The sequence below is a fragment of the Pongo pygmaeus genome, chromosome 1 (assembly GCF_028885625.2).
Source record: "Pongo pygmaeus isolate AG05252 chromosome 1, NHGRI_mPonPyg2-v2.0_pri, whole genome shotgun sequence".
Taxonomy (NCBI): domain Eukaryota; kingdom Metazoa; phylum Chordata; class Mammalia; order Primates; family Hominidae; genus Pongo; species Pongo pygmaeus.
This window is the reverse complement of record NC_072373.2, coordinates 50,620,093-50,647,208: the sequence shown is the minus strand read 5'-3', so window position 1 is coordinate 50,647,208 and position 27,116 is coordinate 50,620,093. Positions and strand designations below refer to the sequence as shown.

General features: G+C 34.1%; 1 long non-coding RNA gene across 1 annotated transcript in view; it reads right to left on the bottom strand.

The window, feature by feature from the left end:
• LOC134737688 (uncharacterized) overlaps positions 1 to 26,769 on the bottom strand; it is a 39,404-nt gene extending 12,635 nt beyond the window's left edge. The window contains exon 1 of the long non-coding RNA XR_010122832.1: positions 26,544 to 26,769. This is a non-coding gene — a long non-coding RNA (uncharacterized LOC134737688). The remainder of the gene's footprint in view (positions 1 to 26,543) is intronic.
• Positions 26,770 to 27,116: the final 347 nt, after the last annotated feature.

The following is a 27,116-nucleotide window of genomic DNA, read 5'->3' as shown; positions in this document are numbered from 1 at the left end:
GCCATACCAGCCTCAGTGGCCTCCATGCTTCATCCTTACGCATTATCACCACCCCTAGCCTAAGCTGTTCTTTGCACAGAAACCAGAGTGAACCTTTTAATTCTACAGCCAAATCACATACGTCCACTGGTCAGATCCCAATAGTTTTCTATCACACTCAGAATAAAATCTTGAATCTTAACCAGAGCCTTTCAAGACCCTACATGATTTGCTCACCTCACTTCTTCACTGCGTCCCCTGCCACTGTCTCCTTGTTAACTCTAACGACCTCCCTCTTTACTCTTTTGCTCAAACATCCTAATAACATTCCTGCCTCAGGGCATTTGCACTTGCTATTCCCCTAGTCTGGTCTGGAGAGCTCTTCTTTGGATATTCATATGACTCCCACCATTCTTTCCTTCAAGGCTCAGCTCAAATAATATCATATCATAGAGTCCTTTCCTGATAGCCTTATATAAAATGTCATACCACATATAATAGTCTGTTCTCATCCTGCTAATTAAGACATACCCAAGACTGGGTGATTTACAAAGACAAAAAAAGGTTTAATGGACTCACAGTTCCACATGTCTGGGAGGCCTCACAATCATGGCAGAAGTAAAAAGCCACATCTTAACGTGGTGGCAGGCAAGAAAGAATGAAAGCCAAGCAAAAGGTGAAACCCCTTATAAAACCACCAGATCTCGTGAGACTCACTGCCACAAGAACAGTGTGGAGAAAGCTGCCCCCATGATTCAATTACCTCCCATCAGGTCCCTCCTACAGCACGTGGGAATTATGGGAGCTACAATTCAAGATGAGATTTGGGTGGGGTCACAGACAGACCACATCATTGCACGTTCATAATTCTTTTATTTATCTTTTTAGTATTTATAGCTCCCTGATTGATTATGTATGTGTTTACTGTGTGCAGTGAATTTGTGTTTATCATTGTCTTCTCAGCAACTAGAAGGGTGCCAGACTTACAACAGGTACTCGATAACTACTTGTGGAATGAAACAATGAATGAGGCACCAATCAGTGACAGAGATACATCAGCCATAAGATATTTTAGGATTACACCTATTTGTTGTATTTCATAATCACTTCTTCTCCTAGTCTTATAATGGTACTTCTGTTACATGCAATTCATTTGTTCCTCAAGTTTTATTCTTTGATAAGTTCATTATTTGTGCTTTTTAATGATGCATATTTAGGGCATGCTTCCATTAAAATCTGTAAAAGTAATCATTGTCTTCAACATTGGTCATGTATTGGGCATAGATTTGTAATTCATATAATTAGAATCCCACTCCTATCTGATTCCCCTCAATTCCTAAGGTTTTTGTTTTCAGTTTATTTTAAAAATAGGACTATTTGAATATTACATTTTAGGAAGAGGCAACTTAGTACCCTTCACATTTCTAGAGATATTCATGTTCTAGAGCTGGCTTTTGGATTTCTTCAGGGATTTTTCTAAATCCTTACACATTAACTCAATATGTTAACAAATATTTACTTGTATCTACTAGATCAAGGGCACTCTGCTGAATGATTGAGATCCTGCCTCTAAGGATTGGTCTTCTAAGGATGAAAATACAGTAACACAAGAAACAGTGTTGTAAGTACCCTTAAGAGAATAGAGGTGAAAGGTTATTGACATTTAAAGAAGAGATTAAGTACCACAGTGGTAGATGAGTAAGTATTAGAGAAGGTGGCATTTGAGTTGAACTACATTTGGATATTCAGAAAAGAGCAAGAAAAAATCATTTCAATAGGAGGAAATAGCATAAGCAAATTTGGGAAGTATATGGAAAACAAAACAATAAGTTCACATAATAATGGGAAACCTTGGGCTATGATTGTTTATACACTCAATTTCTTTGTGCAAGAGTGTGCTTACTGTAATGCACAGTATGGCCTAAATATAAGTGGACTTGTACATACACTTGAAAACATGTACTTAAAAAATAAAAATTTCTTTTGTTTTTCCTACTTTTATAACTTAAAAAACCCCAAAATCAATGTTTAAGTTACATTAGAAAATTCAATAAGTAATACATACAATTGCAGCAATGTAGGCATATGTAGCTTTGAGCTCTTGAAGAAAAAAATTACATAAGTTTTCAATAATTCTTTATATTCAGTGTAATCAGAGTATGTGGCACACACTTTAAGTTACTATTTAAATGTGTTAACATTATCAGGTATTTGCTTTCATGATAAAATACCTGCCTACATATGCACACTGAGATGGTTTTCATGTTTTCTGTGCCTAGTGATTATGAACACGGAGAACTTGCTAGGGAAACTTAAGATAAAACTGCTCTTCCATCTTTGTATTTTTAGTGAGAATCAACATGTTATCTCCTACGTGCAATTCATGACTTCACTATAACTATCTTGAAACATTGCATTACTAGCAGATATATGGCCAAAGAAGGACACAAATAACTTTTAATTGTTAGAAAGCTTGCATCATGTGTGAATCTCAGGCAGAGCAAAAAAACGTAAACTTCAGTTCGAATGTCAGTATTAGGCATTTTCCTCATCCGAAAGCATTGTTTGCTTTATATAGTTTCTTTTTTGAATGATTTTGAGCAAGGCAGAACAATTACTTGGGGTGCTGGCAGAGGCCCATGCAACATCAGACCCAAGTGACCAGGCACACACTCTTGGGAAGTCCATATGTGAATTAACAACTGAGAGTTTTTCCTGTGTGGGTTGCATTTGCTTTTTATACTTTGAAATAATAAAATTATATCTAGCCTGAAACTACACCAACTTAAACATGTGCTCCAAATGTGTAAATGAAGAAAAACACGAGGAGAAAAATTAATGGCTGCCTGTTTTTAAGTCTTCTGTTTAGAGAATAAACACTTGAGGAAAAATATGAGTTACATTTCATGCTTAAATCCATATTTCATTTTCGGCAATTACGATGTCACCTCATCTGAACTGATGCCTGAGTTATCATTCCAAATGCAGATTTGATCCTGTCATAGTTTTGGTTGCAATCGTCAGGCGACTGTCAATTACCTGATACATAGACGTGTTCAAGGAATGTGGTTGTATAAATGAATCAGGTGTTTGCAAAGGAGCTAGATGACATTCCCAGAATAAAATCGTACACATATATGTTGACATCCATTTTGAGAATGGAATGTTGTATAAATGCCTCCATAAACCCATGAGATTTTCTGAGAATTCTTCCAGCAGATTGCCTTCACACTCAAAATGCTGCTCCTCTGGGTCCCTGGCCTGATGGCCTGCTCTACAGATTTTGGGCTTGCCAGCTTCCACAATCACATAAACCAGTTCCTTAAAATTAATATCTCTCTCCCTCCCTCTGTCTATACATATGTGGATGTATCATTTATATATACATATCTTTTTTTTTTCTCTAGATAACATTGACTAATGCAGGAGAGTTGTATGGCTTGAAGATGACCATCTGAATACTGACCAGCCTCTTCACATATATTTTGCTCTACAACTCCTTGGTAAATCCTGTCACAGACTCCTTCGTAAAATTGTTTTAGAACTAGGACACTTGAAATCTGTTGGATATGTCAGCTTCACTTTTGCAGTGAAATTATTCCAACATGCAGCACTGGCCTTCCCAGTAGTCAGTACAGTATCTCTAGAATGTCTGGTCTGAAAGGTGACAACTTTGAAGGCTATTTCTGCTACATGCCACAGGCTATTTCTGCTACATGTCACAGCCCTCCTACTGCTAGCTACCCTGGAAGGCAAAGGGTTGATGTCAATGGAAGAACCAAGAACAGAAGATAATGGAGGAAAAGCATGAGAGAATTCCATGCCTCATCAATATCTTTAGCAAAATTGTTTCTACTCTCTGCAAAAATTAATACTACATGGTGAAATGATGTGGCTGGCGTTGTTCTCATCTCATGATTAGGACATAAATAACTTTTAATTGTTGTTAGAAGCCTTGCATCATGTGTGAATCTCAGGAAGCAAAATTTTTCATATGGTAATGTACTTTTTTAGATATTTGCCATGTCCTATTATTTTCAAGTTTTTATGATAGGCAGTTTAAGAAGGAGACTTTGTAGAAATGTTGAATGAAATCCTTTACTTAAAAAAGTAGGGTTAATTTAATGTTGAAACCAGAGTTGAAGTAGTTGGTGGAGTGTAGACATGACGTTGAGGGGCAATTTTCTTGTAGCTGGTTTGGGTGGAGAATCAACTTGCTCTGCCCTCTACAGTTTGGAGCCCTATTCCTAAGTCCTGGGGAATAAAGGGCATATGCCTCTTGTGTAAATCCCCAATTCTTCTTTACCCATTGTTTTAAGTGGAGATTTCTGGCAATCACTTCAAGCTTTGGTAACTCTTTCCTGTGGAGAATTATCTACTTATTACCATATATGTGTAGGTTTTTGTGAGCTATCTTTATGAATATTAATTTAAATAAAGAAATAAAGCTAGGTTTTTTTTAACTTTACTATATTTTTGTACTTTATATTCGATTGCCTTTTATTTCTTTTATGCATATCTTTATGGGGAAAAGCTTCTTTCCCTACTCTTGTCTTTTCATATGTAATGAGTTCCATTAATGTAACACTTTAAGCTCTCCTTTTTATTCTACTCCAGACATGCATTTAAATGGGAAGTTAGGAAGGAAAAACTGGACACGTGAGCCTGCATATGTCCATATCTTCTTTTTCTCTCTTTCTCCCTCATCCTCTCACTGTCTAACTCTCATGTTCCCTTCGTCTCTTTGTATTGCCTACAGAACCATTCGACCCAGCCATCCCATTACTGGGTATATACCCAAAGGACTATAAATCATGCTGCTATAAAGACACATGCACACGTATGTTTATTGCGGCATTATTCACAATAGCAAAGACTTGGAACCAACCCAAATGTCCAACAATGATAGACTGGATTAAGAAAATGTGGCACATATACACCATGGAATACTATGCAGCCATAAAAAATGATGAGTTCACGTCCTTTATAGGGACATGGATGAAATTGGAAATCATCATTCTCAGTAAACTATCGCAAGAATAAAAAACCAAACACCGCATATTCTCACTCATAGGTGGGAATTGAACAATGAGAACACATGGACACAGGAAGGGGAACATCACACTCTGGGGACTGTTGTGGGGTGGGGGGAGGGGGGAGGGATAGCATTGGGAGATATACCTAATGCTAGATGACGAGTTGGTGGGTGCAGCGCACCAGCATGGCACATGTATACATATGTAACTTACCTGCACATTGCGCACATGTACCATAAAACCTAAAGTATAATAATAATAATAATAAAAGAAAAAAAAAAAAAAAAAAAAAGAATGTAAATCCTCCCAGATGACCTCTCTATGCTATAAATTTTCACCCCACATACTTGAAGGTGTGAGTCACATTCTTCAAAATGATCAGCTGTAGCAATAATAAAGGTGATATTCTGCCTCCATCTATTTTGCTTCTTATTTCAGAACTTGAGTGGGGAAGAAGGGTGCTGTTTATTGACTTCCTCAAGAACTCCAACTATCTAATGCATGGCTTGAAACAAATATAACCTTGCTTTCTGCGTGGAATGAAGTATTATCAACACATATTTACCTATATTTTATACTACTGTTTCGGTACTTTATTTTCTTTTTTAATTGTGATTCAGAAATATGTGTGCAGTAGGGCCTAATTATCATATTCTTATTTTTCTTCTCAAACAACAAATCAATTGTTTCAATTATATGCTGACACTTCATGTCTCTGAGGTAAAATGATAATCTGTACCTAAATTAGGAAAATAAGTCAAAAGAATACGGATTAAGACTTTTGATGGCAAACACCTGGATTTTGCTCGATGAAGGAATATAAACTTGACCAAAAAAGAAAACAACTTCAACAACTTTCTTTTTAAAACTATTTTACTACAGATTGTGTTATTTTACAAAATTGACATATTTTACCCTTAATAAATCTTTTTAAATTCTCATTGCAGTAAAGCACACAGGGAGTCTCAGCAGAGGGTAACTCTGCTCTGAATTATGATTTCCTTATTCCTTCCTATAGCGTTCCCATTAATTCAGAGGTACTATTTCTCTCCAATGAGAAAAATCATCAAAATCAAGAGCAGAAAAAAAGGCTACCTTTTCATTTACTCTCTCAGTAATTGAAACCCCCCATACCACTCTAGCATCTAACATTGAACTACATAAAAGCTATAGCAATTCAGTCAAACTCTTGAAGCTGGCTGTATTAGGGACAATGAGCTACAATTATACTCTAAAAAACATAATTTGAGACTATACATATGTCAAAGTCAACACTTTAGAAGTGGCCAATAAAGAACCATATTGATACCGAAAAGTCATTAGGGACAATCAGCTGTGTTAACGGGAAAGAATGACATACTCTGTGGGGAGCACCATGGCAGTTGTTATCATAGCTGCTGGGAATCCTACTGGAGTGACATTTCCACAAAAATAAGAAGAGAGCATAGACTGTCTGGGGCTGCCTTTCATGGCACTTGAAATCTCTTTGGAGCTAGCATTGCACACCTGAGTCTCTATGACCAAAATAAAAATGTGGCTATTGCTTCTGAATGCCTCCCCAGCTTCATTCAGATTCCTAGGTCAGAGAACCCCATGCATGGCTTCTGTTTAGTCCTCACAATGTGTTCCTTTGCTATCTCCTTGCAATTTCATTTGCTTTCTAAATCAATTCCATCTGTTGTTTTAAAAATCATCTTAGCTTAAAATCTTTTTAGCAGTTTCATTTGTTACATCTTCCAGGTTCACCCCGTAGAAAGAATAAAAACCCCTGATGTTTATGTGGCCAGTTTCTAGGAAGTATAATTCTGTCATCTGGCCAAAATACAGACATACCATACTTTATTACACTTCACTTTATTGCACTTTGCAGAAATTGTGCTTTTTGCAAATAAAATGTTTGTAGCAACCCTGCATTGAGCAAGTCTGTCTGTGCCATTTTTCCAATAGCATGTGCTCTTTTTGTGCCTCTTTGTCACATTTTGGTAACTCTCTCAATAACTCAGAACTTTTCATGATTATTTTATCTGTTATGGCAATCTATGATCAGTGATTTTCAATATTTACTGTTGTAATTTTTGTGGCTGCATGAACTGCACCTATATAAAATGGAGAATTTAATTGATAAATGTTGTGTGTGTTCTGACTGCTCCACAGACCAGCCTTTCCCCTGTCTCTCTCCCTCTTCTTGGGCCTCCTTCTTCCTTGAGACACAGAAATATTGAAATTAGGCCAACCCTACAATGGCCCGTAAGTGTTTAGATGAAAGATAGAATCACACCTCTCATTTTAAATTTAAAGCTAGAAATGATTAAACTGGGTGAGGAATGCATGTGGCAAGCTGTGACAGACCAAGAGCTAGGCCTCTTGTGCTAGTTAGCCAAGTTGTGAATGCAAAGGAAAAGTTCTCCAGGAAATTAAAAGTGCTACTTCACTGAACACACAAATGATAAGAAAGCAAAACAGGCTTATTGCTGATTTGGAGAAAGTCTGAGTGGTATGGATAGGAGATGAAACCAGCCACAACATTCCCATAAGCCAAAGCGTAATCCAGAGCAAGACCCTAACTCTTCAATTCTATGAAGTCTGAGAGAGGCGAAGAAGCTGCAGAAAAAAGTTGGATGCTAGTAGAGGTTGGTTCATGAGGTTTAAGGAGAGAAACTGTTTCTGTAACGTAAAAGTGCAAAGTTACACAGCAAGTGCTGATGTAGAAGCTGCAGCAAGTCATCCAGAAGATTTAGCTAAGATAATTAATAAAGGTGGCTACATTAAAAATATATAATTTCAATGTACATAATACAGTCTTCTATTGAAAGAAGATGCCACCTATGACTTTCAGAGTGAGAGAGGAGAAGTCAATGCCTGGCTTCAAAGCTTCAAAAAACAAGCTGACTCTCTTGTTGGAAGCTAATGAAGCTGGTGACTTTAATTTGAAGCCAATGCTCATTTACCATTCCAAAATTTCTAGGGCCCTTAGGAATTATGCTAAATCTACTCCACTTGTTCTCTGTAAATGGAACAACAAAGCCTGGGTGGCAGCATATCTATTTACAGTATGGTTGACATGCTGTATTTTAAGCCCACTATTGAGACCTACTGCTCAGAAATATAATTTTCTTTTAAAATATTACTGCTCATTGAGAATGTACTTGGTCACCCAAGAGCTCTGATAAAGCTCTAATGCAAGAAGATTAATGTTGTTTTCATGCCTACTAACACAGCATCTATTCTGCCGCCCATGGATCAAGGTGTAATCTTATTATTTAAGAAATACATTTTGTAAGGCTATCACTGCCATAGATAGTAATTCCTCTGAGGGATCTCAGTAAATTGGAAAACTTCTGAAAATGACTCATCATAGTAAATGCCATAAAGAACATTTGTGATTCATAGGAGGAGGTCAAATTATTAATATTAACAGGAGTTTAGAGGAAGTTGATTACAACCCTCATGGATTACTTTGAGGAGTTCCAAGACTTAAGTGGAGGAAGTAACTGCAGATGTAGTGCAAATGGCAGGACAACAAGAATTAGAAGCGGAGCTTGAAGATGTGATTAAATTGCTGCAATCTCATGATAAAACTTTAATGAATGAGGAACTGCTTCTAATGAACAAGCAAAGAAAGTGGTTTCTTAAGGTGGAATCTACTCCTGGTGAAGAGGCTGTAAATATTGATGAAATTACAACAAAGGATTTAGAATATTACATCAATTTAGTTGGCAAAGCAGCTGCAGATTTTGAGAGGACTTACTTCAATTTTGAAAGATGTTCTACTATGGGTAAAATGCTACCAAACAGCATTGCATGGCACAGATAACTCTTTAATGAAAAGAAGAGTAAATCAGTGTGGTGAGCTTCACTGGTGTCTTATTTTCAGAAATTGCCACAGCCATCCCAAACTTCAGCAACCACCCACCTCACGAGTTAACAACCATCAACATTGAAGCAATACCCAAAACCGGCAAAAAGATTACAACTCTGAAGGTTCAGACGATCTTTAGCATTTTTAACAATATTTTAAATTAAGATATGCAGTTTTTTAAAATAATGCCATTTCACACTTAACTCACTATCATATAGGGTAAACACACTTTCATATGCACCGGGAAACTAGAAAATTCATGTGACTCACTTTATTGCAATATTTGCTTCATTGCAGTGGTCTGAAACTGAAACCACAAAATCTCTGAGGCATGCCTGTATTCTTCAAGTTAATTGTGGATCGGTAAAAAATCAGACTAGGCTCTTTCACATTTGTTTGGCATACAGAGAAATAAAAAGATAATGATGGTGACATTGATGTACGGGATGGAATTAGTATCAAGCTTCAATGGTAAAAACAAGAATCTCAGAAATGTAGTCCCAAGTTTTAACATGACAAGTGGTGAGAACTCACTTGTCAATTGGAGGGTGTCAGATGACCAATTTTCTAAAATCAGTGGTTCCATAAACTACTGCTGCTATGAGAGTCCAAGCCATTCCAGAATTTACAGTTTGATGAGAGTATTCTGTCTTCATCTGTCTAGCTCCAAGAGCATCATGGCATCCTACAACTTCTGCTCTGAAATGATTCTGAAACCACTAGTTTTTAGGTCTCAGGTTTGCTGAAAAAGCTATGTGGCATAGGGTGTCAAAAGGAGCACCATCCTAATCTTGAAGATTCCTGAGGAAATCGTAGGTCATAGTGTATTGGATCAGATCATGTGGTAAGTGGTTATGCTAATTGTGTTTATGCTATGCCCATCTAAACTCTCAATGATATCATTGATTTGATGAAGATAGATCCTGAAACATTGAGAATGACATGAATGAATGTTAAGATTCCTGTTGTTATTTGTAGTATATCTGAACTCTTCCAAAGGCCTGTACATTTATTGGAACAAATATCCTACAGCAGCTGCTACTTCTTTGATCACATAGAAAATGTCCCTGCTTGGTGATTTTCTTTTCTTTCATGACATGCGCATCCTTTAAGAATTGGGGAAAATACGACTTTAGTAAACTAATAACAACATTTTTTACATATTATCAAAGCAAGAAGTAATTATGTGATTTAATAAAATGCCCTAAGAATTTCATAAGAAATATTGATACAGAAATGCAGATTTTTTCTGAAACTGATACATTTGATTGATTCTTGGAGTCTCATTTTAAAAACTCTAGATTTTATTCTAATATCACACTAAACATAGTTTAGTGTTTATTTTTATTTTTTATTTTCCTTATTTTTTATTTATTTATTTTTTTGAGATGGAGTCTTACTCTGTTGCCCAGGCTGGAGTGCAGTGGTGTGATCTTGACTCATTGTAACCTCCACATCCTAGGTTCAAGTAATTCTCCTGCCTGAGCCTCCTTAGTAGCTGGCACTACAGGTGTACACCGCCATGCCCGGCTAATTTTTATATCTTTAGTAGAGATGAGGTTTTGCCATGTTGGCCACTCTGGTCTCAAACTCCTGACCTCAAGTGATCCACCTGCTTCAGCCTCCCAAAGTGCTGGGATTATAGGCATGTGCCACTGTGCCTGGCCGATTTAGTGTTTATTTTTATAATTCTAAATCTTTAGGATATTTACTCCTCTGGTCATCATTATGAATATCAATTATATTAGCAAAGTATTGAATAAGGACAATTTAAAAAATGTAATTCCCTGAAATTTATTGCTATCCACAAATTTATGATTTTTACAATAAAATGTTCTGCAAACATGCAGAAGATATATTTTGAATATAAAAGAAGAATTATTATGGTGCATATTTTAAAATGTCATTTTGAATCAATTTGCTTATGAATACATCAAGGGCAGATAATACATTTTTCTCATATTTTTTATATCCTCCTACCTGTGTAGTGCAGTGTTTAGAATAAACAAAGCCTTAATTAATAGATATTGAATTAACGTAGCACAGTGATCCAGTCTCTGTTCTCCTACCCTGAAAATTAACTAGGGAATTTGGTCAGCATCTCCTCTTTTGTCTTCTATTCCTCAAGGACAAACTAGTAAATTAGCTTTACTCTTTACTTATATAGTTAAAAAAATGAATATATGAATGTTTGAATTCGTGACTCAAACACCACTTATGGGTATGGAAGCTGAAGAAAAAAACCGATGAAAAATTATAAATGGATACTCAAATACAAGACATTCTGGCTGGGTGCAGTGGCTCATGCCTACAATTCCAGCACTTTGGAAGGCCATGGTGGAGGATTGCTTGAGGCCAGGCCTGCAGTGCGCTATGATATTGCCACTATACGCCAGCCTGGGTGAGAGGGCAAGACCCTGTCTCAAAACCAAACACAAACAAACAGAAAGCATAAACAAAACTGTTTCTAATAATAGTTTTTGGTTTCTTTAATGACTTTTGCAGTGACTATTCAATAACATTTGGAACTCTGATTCATTTTTCAGGGATAAATAATGGAACTTCTTCAGGATATTCAACATGACTTCAGCAGACAATTTCAAATTTATTGTAGAATTTCTTAGAAGTTAGGGCAATACTGTAGAGAACTTTGCCACAATTGCTTCCTGTTCCCTACTATTATGTTGCATTTGACCTTCAATAAAAGTTCTACTATAGTAGGCTGAAATTGCATATAAACACACTAGAGACATGTTTTAAAATAGTAGATACCTTCAAAATGAAGGTATTCTGAGGTATTCTTGCCTCAGCCTCCTCAGTAGCTAGCACCACAGGTGCACATCACCATGCCCAGCTAAGTTTTATATTTTTAGTAGAGATGGAGTTTTGCCGTGTTGGCCATTCTGGTCTCAAACTCCCGACCTCCAGTGATCCACCCATCTCAGCCTCCCACACTGCTGGGATTATAGGCATGAGCCACCGCGCCTGGCCAATTTAGTTTCTAATATATATATACAATATGCATATATATTTTTATGTATATTAGAAATTATTTCAGATCTAGCAAATAACAAAAACTGTTCTTCTGTTGTTTATGGAATAAATGAGTTTCTATAGTGAGTTTCACTACCTGACATAAAATCAAGAACTATTTTTTTAGAAAGCTGGGAACCAACAAGAAAATTTTCGGGCAATGACTTAACACCACTTCTCTAAGACAGAAGTTGACTTGAGTCACACTTTCACATCTTGTAACTTTCAGTCAATTAATGCTTAAAGAGTCACAGGAGAGAAGAGAAGGACTTGTGAGTCCAACCAAGTCTCTAACTAAACCGAACTTTAGTTGTTTATGGAAATTTTAGAAAATGCCAAAAAAATTGAGAGGTGTGAGATTTTCGGATTTCTAAGTACATATTTTTAATCCTTGACAGACTCCATTAACCTTGATCCAAGATTGAGACCATCTACAGTTTTTATTTTTTAAACCATGAGAACATGAATTATGTTGATGCCCAATGACTTCCCCTGAGCTAACATTTGAGATTGATTATAAAGTGACTACATTGTAACAATTTGATAACACTGTCCTTGGACTCAGTTTTATCCTTTTGCAAGGATTATTGGTGGCTACATTGATTTGGATGGAAGCCACAACAGGCTGGACTTCTGTGTTACTGTGAACTGTCTTGTAGCCAAGCTCAGTACATTTACTAAAACGCTGTGAGATTATTTTTTAAATTTGCAGCCATTATTGGTATATTTTTTTGAAACATTAGTTCTATTTAGATGGAATAGCAGAATATAACGTGTTGAACAGGTAAAGGAGATAAAAATACTAGGCAGATGAGCCATGGGAAACATGACTGAGAACAAACTGATATTTACAAAAATATATATGAGTGGTGTGGAAATGAAAAGTGTATTATCCACACAGGTCAAATCTTATTATGAAGAATTTTAAGAGAGTTTAGTATACAGTAATTTTAAATAAATAAGTAAAACGAATGGACTTTTCCATTGTGCTTATACATGTTCTATCTCAATCTTCCTTGTAATGGAACTTATTACAGAGTTTTGACCTGTGCATCTAAGTATTGATTACTGATGATAACCTGAGACAGGGCCCACATCCTTTCTAGGATTAATATGACCTTGCATTTGAAAAATTATTTATTACTTTGATGTTTCCCCCTCCCCCTACCTATTATCTCATGTTTTAAGACAAAAGTGGTGGGAAGTCATGAAGCAAAGCAGTTAGATGCAGGAGTAAAAAGTCTCTCCAGCCTCTGAGTTAAAATCATAGCCCTATCCCATAGGCATTATAGCATCTTGAGCTTATGACCTGGCCATCCTGTTTCTAAGTTTCCTCATCTCCAAAATAGGATAATAATGGAAGAGTTGCCTCATAGAAATTTTATTAAAATTAGGTGCAATATACATAGTTCTATGATTTACTTGTAGTAAGCACTTAATAAATGTCTGTCCTATTATGAGATATATAGAGCATGTGCTGTTATGACTGTTCACAGAGGAGGAAACTGAATAACAAAGGGGTTATGTCCTTCTGTAGGAAGTCTGATGTTTCTTATTAAAATGAATTGCTAAGCTTTATCCTTAGCAGGACTTTTATCAGAGCTAATGTTTTTAACCAAATGGGTTCATTGTGCCCTTTGTTTCCCTTGACGCAGTCATTTTTAAGGGGAAGTCCAAGAAATTGAAAGAACTATACTTTTATCACTCTAGATACTATATGAATGTAGATTACTTGCTTCTCTTCTCAGGTCTCAGTTTCTTTGTCTTTCGGTAATCTCTAAGGCTCTTTTCTGTTAGAAAATGATGTTACATTATTTCACAAACTAGATAATTAAACTCTTGAACTCTAAGATTTGACTCTAATAAACAAACCAACCTAAATTAAAAGAAAAGGAACCCACATTTTGACCATAAAAATGTTATGGATTATTTTGTGGTAATAATTAGGTACTGATATTAGGCACTCCTAGGCCAGTTCTTCCTTTTTTTAACATCCCATTTCAAAAAATTTTAGAAGGGAAATTCAGATCCGTAAACTCAGCCTAACATTGACAGCAGTTATAGAAATAAAGTTTTACCTACCAAGTCCAAATATGATCATTAATAATGTACTGTGTATTAATAGGTGCACATGGTATAGATCATCAATGGCTAATGCAATGACAAATCACATCCAAATCTAATAGAAGTAAATATTACTAAAATTCTACATTATTTTTATTAAATAATTAATTCCACATTTTCAACTAAGAAACTACTTTTGATATTTACTTAATATGGTCTGCTACTGCATCTCTAACTTTTTTTCCTTCATTTTCCTCTGTCTAAAGATTGGGCTTATAGGACCAAATATCAGTTGAATAAATTGATATTTTTTAAAAAAATAATGATGAAGAAAATCACAGACATTTCTGCAATTTCATATTATGGATAGATTAAGAATAACTGAGTTTTGTATGCTATGAATACCTAAAAAGCAATTTAATTTGAATCTATTCTATGTTTATAGAATATTCTAGACCCGGAGATAGTTTTGGTAAACAAATAGATTTAAAAATTTGTTTCTAATTGTCTACTTTATGGCATGATCTAAATAGTTATTGTTTAGAATTTTGTAAATTAAATCTTTTGTATAGACTTCAGTGGAAAAAAAATATTGTCAATATAATTATAACTATTTACATTTCAAGTATATTTTTAATTCATGTTACATTTCTTCTTTAACTCACTTGTGACTTTTTTCTCCATGGACTACCATTACGCATGCTACACTCTTCATATTTAGATTTATATTATTATCGCTACTTCTGACATTTGAATCTATAAGTTCCATCCCTTGTGCTTACTATTAATGGAAGTTCATTATATGTACATTGCAGTTATAAACCAATTTAAACCTAAAGCATGGTCTGAATTAGCAAGAGAATTTATAACTTATTGTCATTTATTCAGAAATAAGAAATCTGAGTTAAGTTTGCAATGATAAAATTCAGGGTAAAAGTGTTGGCAACAGTCACTCAATGATCAACTTTCCTATAATAAAAAATAATGGTAGTGCTAACTTAAAACATAATAAATTTGATAATACTCTGAGGACATCCATTTTGTAACTCTTAGTATTAATGTCTAAATCAGCAGTTGGAAACTCCCCACAGTCATATCATGTGGTTTCAGTAATAATAGCTAAAATCTATCCTGCAGTGAATCTTTTCTTTTTTTGAGCTACCCAATGGTTCCATATTATTACAGAATTTGCAGAGAATAATTTCTACCCCAAAAGAATCTTTACAAATATGTGCCCATGCTGTTTCCTGACTTTACTTGGCTTATCTGTAAAATGCATTATCAGAATTGAATAAGATCCTTTTAAGCTATGTGATTTTACAAGTGATACTTCATAGAGAAAATCAGCAGATTCTGGTGAAGAATGCTTTTCAGAAGACACAGATAGGAACCAAAGTTCATATACAAATAAGTTTAAAATATGAAAATTAAATACTAAAAGAGAATAACCTTGAATAAGTGAGACCACATTTTAAATAGGATGGACCACTTGGCACATGTATAATATAGAGATTATTTTGAGAGCTCAGAATTTATTAATTGGTTAATGGTCCCATTTTTAGATAATCATGTAGAGATACGTCCTAAGACCTTGGAGATCCACCAGCCCTACATCTCTAAATTACTGATAAGGAAAATGAGGTCCAAAAAGAGCCACCCAGCTGTTGAATAACATGTCTTCTGACTCCTTATCCAGTGCTTTTCTTATTTGCTATTTTACCATGAGAAACACACATAGGTATTCTGAAAGACAGTTAATTAACTGACCAAAATTGTGGAGAAGAAAACAAAAAATACCGAAATAATAGACACTGACTATGTAATTATCTGGAGGAAAGAGTATTGGTAGCTTTTTAAGTCTAATAAAGATACAAATGTCCAAGAAAAAGAAAAAAAAATAAATATTTAGTAAACATATTTCAAGTTCTTTTGGCCAAATTATAAGAAGAGAGCCTTTAAAAAACAGCTTTCCATATTCTTGAATTTATTTTATAGCAAAAATGTGATGCCTTTGAATAAATGACTTGGCATACAAAACTCACAGAATAAAGAATTTTAAATATATTATTGTACAGTAATAATATGTTCTTTTGATAAATGGTATGGCTGCAATCATTGCATCAGCATTTTTTACGTAGATCTAGTGTAAAAAGTCAGGAGTCACATTTATCGAGGGCTATAACATACTCTCTCTGAACCTGAGAAAAAATGGAGTCTTTCATATTCACCTGTCTTCATCTTTAGACCATGTTAGCCCAAACATTGTCTGGAGTAAATATTTACTAGTGGATACTAATTGTCCAATTTTGAAACAACTCGTAGTTAATAAATGTGAGTTGAAGATAGTTTAGGTGGATAGCAATCTCAAATATCTAACAAAGGTAGTACAGTTGCTTACATGTTTTAGGCGTTAAGATCTTGACTAAAGTTTTAAATTGACTATAGGTATCTCTTAATATATTGCTACCTAGATAATTTAATTAGTGAGGGAAGTATTAATAGGGGGCAAATCATTTAAACTCACCTTTACGTACATCTGAACTTTTTTGTCTATAGATTATGTTAAGGATCATACATGATAGGAAATGTGCTGATGCAGATTTCTACTTTGACACTGTGGCAGACACAGAGCATTAGAGGTTTGTATGGCAATGCACTACCACATGGTTCATGTAAATCTGCAGTAATACTGTATTCAAATAAGGATCTTGGTTTCAGTACACTTGTTCAGAATTGCGTTTGCCCCTTTTTAAAGGAAAATCTAGTTCCAAAAAGCAACCCTACTGTCAATGCTCTTTCTTTAACTATGATATTGGTGCTATTTTCTTGGCCAACAAAAGACAATTCTTATGGATTGTTAGAATATTTTACAATAAGCACCTTACAATATCCTTTGAGAGTGTGGCATATGAAAATTAATGCATAGAGCTAACTGTAATACATTCTTCTTTATGAAAACAACAAATGGGAGAAACAGAAATAATGTTAAAGAATAATATTTTAACCATATTACCAATTCCTTATGTAACATAAAAATAGCTAAAATGTAAGACTTAATTCCAAAGAATTTGAATAAAAGAAAGGTATGAGGCATATTTTCTCAATTTCTGCAACCATGAAAGTTAGTTGAAGCAGGTAGAAAGATCTTTTAATTTAAATCTTTAATCAACGTTATGGTTTTAAACTAAAAATATATTAATAAGTACAGTATCCAATGAATATATTTATTTGAAAAATTTCAATAACTTAAAGACAAATTTAAAAACTAGTTAGGAATTTTATATTTGATACCTCATTCTTTTTATTGTTTCTGATATGTAGGTGATTAAAATGTAAAAATAGAGATAAGAAAGATAAGTGGCAAACTATGAGATAGTGATTACTTCCATAGCCAGAGGGAAATCAGGATATGAAATGAGGATGGGAGTCTTCAATTGTATATAAATAGTTCTTTTTTTAATAATTTGGGGGTAAGTATAGCAAAATATTATAAATTATAAATCTTGGTGGTGGAAATATGGATATGTATATCATATTGCTTTACTTTTCTGTGTAGTTTAAAATATTTCAAAATGTAAAATAAAGTTTCTTCTATATTTTAAAATTCTAGCTAAAAGAAATGCTTATATATTATTTCTCCAGTGAAATTTTAAAACCAACCTTTTCCTCAAGTTAGATATTTTATTTCTTCACAATTCAAAACCATGTATTTAAAATACATGAATTTATGTAATTTGGATAATTTTTTGCTAAACAAAGCATTCAGCAGAAAAGTAAAATAAAATTCTGAATGTTATTAATGTAATCCAATACTTGCAAAACTTTATTTCCCCTTTTTATGTTTATATAGTTAATATAGAGTCATTTCATATGTTTATGCATGTTATATATAAAAAACATTAGATTTTAGAGGCATATATATATGGTTGGTTTGTTAAAAAATATCTATTAATTAGTATGTATAAATGGATGTTCATTTATATTTATCAAACACCATGTAAATACATAAATATATTTTATGAAGTGTTGTAGTAAAAATTGTTCACTAAAAACACTAAAGTAGTTTGTGTATTCATCTCTTAGTTTATAATTTTTAAAAATAAAATTAATCCTTTAAACAAATATAAGCCTGGAATAGAAGAGCTTTATTTATTACTAAAAGTGTATGTGTGAAAACATAGAGGAAATAATTATATAAAGTTTTCTATGTCCCCCTCAAAGTAAAGTAGCTTAAATAGAAATCACTATTTTAGATATATTCTTACAAGAATTCATTCTAACAACAAATGTACTAATCTGGTTTAAATGTAAGTTGCACTTGAATAGCCTTATATCTTGAAGAAGAGCAATATGCACTATTTATTAATTATAAAAGGAAACGAATCTAAGTTTACTGAGTTTTTAAACTTTTTAATAAAAATGTGAGCATCATAGCTACTGGATTATTTGCTATGTTCAACACACTCCGTTCACAATTAAAGTTTGCACATAGTGTCTAATAATGGTCAAGCACTTGCAAAAATGTTGCACCTGGAACAGGGAGGAGTGAGAAGGGCAAAGGTCAAAACCAGTCCTTAATAAGCATTGACTAAATAGACTTTGGACTCAGTGAAAAGTCCAGACGACCCCTGCAGCGTCATCTTACAGCTCTGATTTTCCTCTTTTCAATATGTAGTATAATCCATAAATACAACCAAATCACTAGCAGCTTAGTCTTTGGTTTGGTTTTTATCTTTCAGTTTCCCCCGACTGCCCCCTTCACAAAGATTTGAAAAATTAACCCCTTTCTGTCCTCAGACTAACCAAATAATGAATTTCTTCATAGTCACTGTTGTCAGTTTAAATCGTTAACTCTTTTCAGGGCAAGAGGCACTTTGTAAAGTGGCTCATAATAACCAGAGTAGTGACTGAGTGTTTCATTTTCTCCCAATATATTTTGAATAGATAACTAATAATAACAAGCCAATCAAACAATTATACAAATCAGTGAATTATGTCTCTTTTATAAATGTTTTTAAAGCAATTAAATTAATACTTAAAACCTTGCGAGGAATTTTTACTTCTGTTTTCCCATCACACAGTGGTTGTATTTTCACGAGTTTCTTGATAATTCATAGGTATAATAAAAATGTCTATAACCAATTTTTGACACACTCTCCTAATTTCGAATTATTTGATACAGTTTACACCCTGATATTCTTATTGACATAGTCTCCTCTTTTCATAATTGTCTTTTATTTTTCTAGTCCAACATTTGCTGAAGGAGAAGTTAGTTCCTTTAAGTTAAAACAGTAATTTCCCTACAGGAAATATACCGAATCAAGTATAAACCACAAGAATGAGTCGAGCATCTACTTCAAGTGCATTAGTTGAGAGAAGCCTTCCACTCTGAAGTGGGCACACTTCATGAACCAGAAGTGAGAGCTGCCCAATCAAATTCAGTGTAATCGTATTATTCTGTCTACTACACTGCAGATTTTCAGAATGCCAAAGACATCTGCGTCGGTCCCTACATTTATCCTTTTGATGTCATGTCTACCCTGTTAACCCTGTTTCCCTTAGAGTTAAAAATATAACATTTTAAAACAAAAATTTAAGAAGACAGCTCTGCATGTGAAACATAAAGAGCACCATTGAGGGTGAGGCAAAGTCCTAACTAAGCAGAAATGACTGGGAATGTAGCAAACTGGGTGGAAGTTCAGGAAGTGTGCTATAGTCTGAAGGAGGATCCTTTAGAAGGAGCATGAAAACAGATAGAAGTAGTGTCCCTGGAGAGTTAAAAGAGGCCTGGGTTTCTCAAGGATTGCTGTTCCTAACTGATTGTCACAGTCTTAGAGAACAGGAAAGAGGATATAGCAAGGGGCAGACATTTTGCACGATTGCAAAGCTTCCCTAACTGGCCCTGTTTTTTTATGCTCTGTTCGCCTACAGAATCAGGATACATGGAAACAAACAGAGCAGTAAATCTCAACCATGACCCCACACAAATAAAAGTACCCAAACTTATTTCAAAGATAAGTAGAAAGTGTTTCTTATTTTATGTAATATTTTTGATTATCTACAATCTTGCAGAATCAAGACCAATTTTTCCAGAGTAACACGGAAAAGGAGAAAAATGGGAGTAGCTCAAGAGTTCTATTCCTTATTTAAACCTATCTGTCCAGAACATCTTAGCTTCAACTATCTGAAATTATAACACCAATGTAATTTTACTGTTTTTTTCCCCAAGATTCTATTATCCATTACCTCTGACCAACAAACTTAGATTCAGCACTATTAAAATGTATAGTTCTAAAAGTAAAGCAAAGCTAGAAATTTGTATAATGTAATACTTTTATGCTTTTTTGTGTATATTTTGTTTGATTTCTTAAGTTTCTAAAAATATTGTATTTATTTGAGGTAGGAAAACAAGAATTGGCTAAATCACTGCCCTTAATTTTTCTAATGGGTTTTTATAATTCCTAAATTGATGGGAAAATCATCAAATATTGGAAAATTCTTATATTTTGGAAGCACAAATTGATTCGCAGAACACACACATATATACATATATAATATATTCTGTCTACATAGAATGAATATATATATATACACCCACATATATAAAAGACGATCTCAGATATTTAAATTTTCCATGTTCATAAAGAATTTACTTCATATTTTGGTGGCTTAGAACATGCCTTTATATTTGTGAATCCCATGAACAAATACAGTTCAGGTTTCTCTGAAATTTTGATTAAAAAAATTATAATTGATCTTATCATTCATAAGGCTTGCACTTTTCAAACAATTTAAAAAACATGGCTTTTGATGATTAGGCAGCACATATTTTTGGACAACTAATAGATTTGCTTGAGATATAAGGTACCTGATGAAGAATGAGCAAAGAACACCAAATCAGATAGAGTGTTGCTCTGAGACCACTTCAAAAACCCTGATAATTAATTTGGAGTTTTTCTTAACTCTATTATATATTTTTAAAGTATACACCTTTGGTTTATGGTTTTTTCTATCTTTATTAGGCAAACAAATGTCAATATGTCTGGATAACTTGTTTTCATCTAGTATTTTCACCATTTGAATAATAAATGTCTTTTAAAAAAATCTTTGACTCTTTGCAGTAATAAATAAATTATAAAGATAATTATTCGAGTCAAGAATTTTTCAAAAAGAAAAAAAATCTGGGAACTTAGATGCTCACTTTTAATACATACGTAATTCGCTGAGCTATACTGAATATGGAGATCACCTTCTATTCTTGATTTTTTTTACTGGTCCAAGTTCAAATAAAATTTACATAAAAATATTTTCTTTATAAAATGACTATACAAATAATGAACCAAGAATATTATATAGTGAATATTTTCATGGTAAATTTAAAAAGCATATGTATCTTCCAAAAATAATGTTTTTTAAATAACAAGAAAAATTAATTTAGTACAATCAATCTTTCATCTTAGTTCAACCAATATTTTATTTTTTAACCAATAAAGTACTTACTAGACAGTTGAAACTGTGTAAGCGAATAATAACTTCAAAAAATTACTTGTGATAAAATGATAGAAAAAGCCAACTCAAATAATTTTCATTGAAGACGAATCTTGCAGCTATATTAATATTAATAAAAATTAAACGCTTTTGATTAGTCTAGATTGGCTTGTAATGGTAAAACACAAAGACAAAACTGAGGCAGTGAGCCTCACAATGCCTCTACTGATTTCTCTACTGGCCCTTCCTCTGCACATGGTCAATTAGAATTGAAAATCCTGTGCTGATTTCATTCGCTGGAATTTTTAAGCAGGTCAGGAAGAAAGATGTTATTGAAAGGAAAAGTCTCATCTAAATAAGAAAGGAGCACGTGGCCATCTGGTCTTAGCTATACATATAAAAAGTTATTTCAGCTGAACTGCAGGCTTGATGTTTAAAAAGATGTACCAGAAATCAAACCAAAATCTGTTTACGGTAAAATATCCCAAATGTTTCTTTTTAAACTTTCAAATATGCAATACACAGTTCATTTCCTATCTGTGATTCATGAGCCCATTTGACCCCAGCGCCTCACTGAGCTTGACTGAGTTTCACTCAGTAGAACATTCAATCATTTTTAGAACACTTTTCCTTCATAGAGTGTCAACAAGACAGTGGATCTTTTGAAAATTGTGAAAATAACTTTGATAGTTTTCACTCAAATTAATTTTGAGTATTGTCATCATGTAGGATTGCAAGAATAAAATTTGAAACATAAAGCAGCCAAACCAGTTTCCCTTGTTTTCTCATCGCAACTTGAGGTTCCTGTGCATTCTCTGCACAGTACTCAGGTATCTACTCACAATAATTTCAGGCCTTATGCCTAAAGGCTAAGTTAAAAAAAAAATTCTCTTTTCATGAAGAGAAATTTTAAGTGTTGAGTCTTCTTTTGCAAATCATTTTCATGGTAGTAAGAAACAGAGATGGTTTTAAAAATCACATTTTATACTGTTTGTCAAATTAGAGTCATATCTTTTGATTTTGTTTTTTGACATGAGGTATTTGTGGTAATTATAACATCAATACATTAATTCATCCAATATCTGATAATGCCCTTCTGCTAGTATAGACATAGCTAGTTGATATCGCAATCTGAATTTTATTGTATTGAAATACATTAGTAGTCTTCAAGAACTCTTATTATAAAGTGACAACAATTATTTGGGGTCAGAAGACTATATTCAAAGACATTATATATATATATACATATTTATATATACTAAATATGCTACATGCATGTCAGAGACATACATGATCATAATACCAGCACATGCTAAACAAGGATGTAGATTTAAACTAAGTCTTCAGATAAATACTTGGATTAAAATATTCTAATATGTGAAACAAAAGCCTCTTGACGTATCTTTGACATAAAATGCCCATTGGTTGTTTTTGTATATCTACTATGTTTGTTCTGCCATTTCAGATAAATCATTGCCATTGTGTAAGAAGAATAAACTGTACTATAGTAAATTGTTCTTTCTCCGTTATGCTCTGAAAAACCATTTGTTCTTGAATTGGCGTTACGTAGTTCAACCATTTCAATCAAGTCCATTATCTTCTTGTCTTTGAAAGATGCCTTTTCAGTAACCTGTACCCGATGGGCAATGTCATGTATTGTTTTTTGAAAGTAGGTAAAATTTAAACACAACTATTTGCCCATTTTAATCTTTGATAAGGAAATTATATAATTAATCATCAATCTTCCACTATATGTTGGAAGAACTGTTTATGTCAAAATTATAGAGTTAGGCCAACAATTTCTTAAAGAAGTTGTTTATTAGTTCATAGTGGAGTCTTACCCTATAGACTGTCATCTAACTTGTGTAGCTTGTTTTCTCTAAGTACAAAATGTGTCAATTCTTTAGCTACATACTTTTCTTAACAATAGTAACATGAAAGCAGAAAAAGAACAAAACATTTTTTCATTTGTTTTAAAACAATCACACAATACATTGGCAAAATGAATCTTATTAATTTGTTGACATATACGTAGGCTGTTTATACATATATGCTTTGAAAATCCTTTCAGATTAATTGCTTTTTAGTATGCAAGAATGAAGAAGTATTAAGAGCAAATTCCAAAATTTTAAAAATTATGTATCAGATATGTGGTATGTAAAAACTAGTAAGTATAGCAGTCATTCTATTCTAATGAAGATTAATTTAAATTACACATCAAAACTTGGTAGTTAAGGGGTAGAATGTATACAGAGTTGTTCTATATCTACATCTCAAATCTGGCACTATGTTTTGGTAAAAGTATTAAACTTTATTAGAGTGAAATAAAATAATGTACTGAAATGTGTGCATTAATAAAAATCTGAGCACATGTTTGGTGAGTAACTATCCAGTGTAAGACCCATAAAACAGACTTGAATATAAGTACAAACACTGAACTAGCTCACACGAAAGTTAATTCAACTATTATCTAATCCATAGATACACCCTTATAAAAGCACATGAGAGAGCATTACTTCTAATCATTGGTATAAAATTATTCTCTCCTAAAGAAATAAGTTAAAAGTAAAAAGGATTTAATTGTTACAAAACGTTAAGTGGCGAATAAAAAACACCAAGTCATAATAAATTGAAGTATTGTAGCATTTTTATCCAACTTGATTTCAAAATGCTCACCATTTCTACATCCTATTTATATCATTGAAATTCAGCCACCTTTCAAATGTTCAAACAGCATATTAATAAGGCTTCCTAGAACCAGGAAACTCTGACTACATGTATCTTGATAAACATACCCATCCTGCCCCATAAACACATCTTCAAAAGAAAGATAGCTGCAAATAAAATAGTCCTTTCCTGTGGGTGTCGGTTAACCCCACGAGCACGTGAACTTCCTATGGGCACACACCCAACATACATTAGCTATTAGGTGATTGAAAATGTTGCCCACAAAGGCAAAATTTTATATATGATGACATCACCAGCTAACCTGAATTTCTGTGTGATATAATGATATAATTTCCTGGTTGAGTGTGTGCATCTTGAGATAGAGAAAGAGAAAAGAGAGCGAGCGTGTGTGTATGTATGTGTGTGTGAGAGAGAGAGAGAGAAAGATGCTTAAAGAACAGCATCATCAGAAATGGTATATAACCTTCTGCAAGGTTTGCAAGAATCTTTCTACAGACCTTTGACTTGTTCCAGATTTCATGCAGCGTAAGTTCATTCAAAAATGCATTCCCCACACAAACAAATTACGTTATGTTTAGTTAGCACACTATTAGTTCCTAAAATATTCTGATAAGATCTGTTGAGATGAGATTTCTACACCAAATGAGGCATGTGCATCTGTATGATACGGTTCGGGAGTTGCAAAGTCCCTTGAGACCTGCCTTTGAATGGGTAAGACGTCTTGGTTTCAAAGGTAATGAAAGGGTTAAAAATTGAGGCTGTCTAGGGTAAGAGAAAGGGGATATTGTTGTCTTTAATCTTTCCGCAGTATGTGTAAGACTTCCATCCCGGATCTGCACATAGCAGTGGAATAGGCTCGGCATGCATTGCGTGCAAGCTCCTTGATTGTAGAAGGGGAAAAAAATCTGGCTGGAGTCCAGACAGGCTGGAGCTCTGTTGATCATTATGTCTAGCCTTCAGGTGTCTCAGCACACAGTGGGCGGCGGTGGGGGAGGTGTAGATAACATGAGAGCAGACAAAGAAAAAAATGGTGTATTTTTATAAGATTATGTGAAAATTTGTATTTATTTTCAAGTCCTCCTTAACAAAATGAATCCTAACGTCTTGGACTTTTATAATTAGAACACAGGCTCTGCTCTGGCAGCTCTCTTTAAGCCATAATTAGTTATGTCTGGAGCCTTTGAATAATTTCTTTCAATAATTGATGGAGTTAATATTCTCTTTTAAAAATGAGGAGGACAATGTTTTTCACAAACTCTTTTTGTTGGAGGCTTTGTCATTCAAAATCTTCATCAGTCATAATCACACTGGTGTGATTTGCCTTTTAATTTCTTATAAGACTTAGCTTATAACTTTTTAAGGATGTGGATAATTCTAAAAGTAAAGGCATAATGCATTGCTAGATTACTCTAGCTGAATATAAAAAGAAAGCAGTAATACAGGAACATTCTATCCATTTGTTTCCAATTATTTTATAAATTTAAAAACTGCATTGTATGTTGCTTCTGTTTGAAACTCCATCAAAAAACCTCACTATGAATGTAAGGAACTTAGATGCTAATCATATCTTTTGCTTGCTAGCAAGAAGAAATGCCAAATTATTTTATTCTTCAAGCATTCTTCTATAAAGAAGCTTCCGCATGCTTCCTCCCCACCCCCACATCCTCACTCCACCCTATTAGGAATTTCAAAAAAAAAAAAAAATCTTTATACATGGAAGGCTAGATCCTAAGACAGAAAGCTGTCTTTTCCTTCTGTCTTTGCACTGGCCACTTTCAGTCGCCTTCACTTCTGCTGGGACTTTATTTCACATTGTGTGGACTACAACACTGAAACCAGTTCAGTCTCTATCTTTATTATAAAATTAAAAGTGGTGGTTAAAAAAACATATAAAGAAAGCCCTGGCTTGAAGCCATTGTTCAGAATTTAAGAGCTATTTGCCCCCAAGTGTCTTTGCAGTCTTTCATAGCTAATTATAATAACTGTCAGATGTCTGGAAAGTCTATGGTGCCCTTGTCAGTGGAGTCAGCAAAGTTTGTCTTTTATTTTTCTTGGGGACAGAGCAAATCTGATTAGACATAAAGAGCAAAAAGAAGTGAACTAAGTACATATGCGTGTGCCTTCATTTTTTCTTATGAACAAAGCAGCACACTAGAGCGATGTTCCGGCGCACAGCCTCCTACAGCTACTCTTTGGAATGCCTGACTTTTATTTTTAATTGTTTATCCTTAAGAGAATAAAGTATGCAACAATTGTCCCTGGAATATTTTCCTGCCAGCTGAATACCCTTCAATATACACATGAAAGAGTACCCTTAAGAAATCTTCAAATATTGGATGTTTATGACATAAAACTATTTTAATCAGTACACTTGACGGAAAGAAAGGTATACTTACAATTTCAAAATGGTTATTTGCTCTAGTTTCTTGTCCCCGGAGGCAGAGCAGAGGCTTTTGCCAGACTGTCCATGATGCAGGTGCAGAATCCCTGTTTTCATGCCGGAGAGGAAGGTAGAAAGTGCTTCATAAAGTCACTCGGAACTCAGCCACTTGTGCTCAGACATCCCTTGCTCCTGTGGAAGCTGTACTATCTGCAGTTCTGAATTGAACTAAATTACAGCCCATGTGAAAGACAGGGGCAGTGAGTCATGTGAGAGATACAGAGCTATCCTATTGGCCACAAAGACATAGCTTAGGCATTCTGCCTTTTCCACCATTGGTGAATAGTTAAAACTGAAAGCATCTAGATCCTCCTCTTGAGCTTATTTGTCCTTTATGTGTGGAAGAATGACTGTAGGATTTTACAGTGACAGAATTAGTTAAGAAAGGGACTGAAGTCATCCTTCACAGAGACTGGTGGGAGGTGATTGGAAGCTCAGCTTTTTTAAGATTTCTTTTTTCTTTTTATCCCCCTGCCCTGCGGTTTTGTCTATAATTTGCCTGTTTGCCTGTCAGAAAAATGTTTTTTGT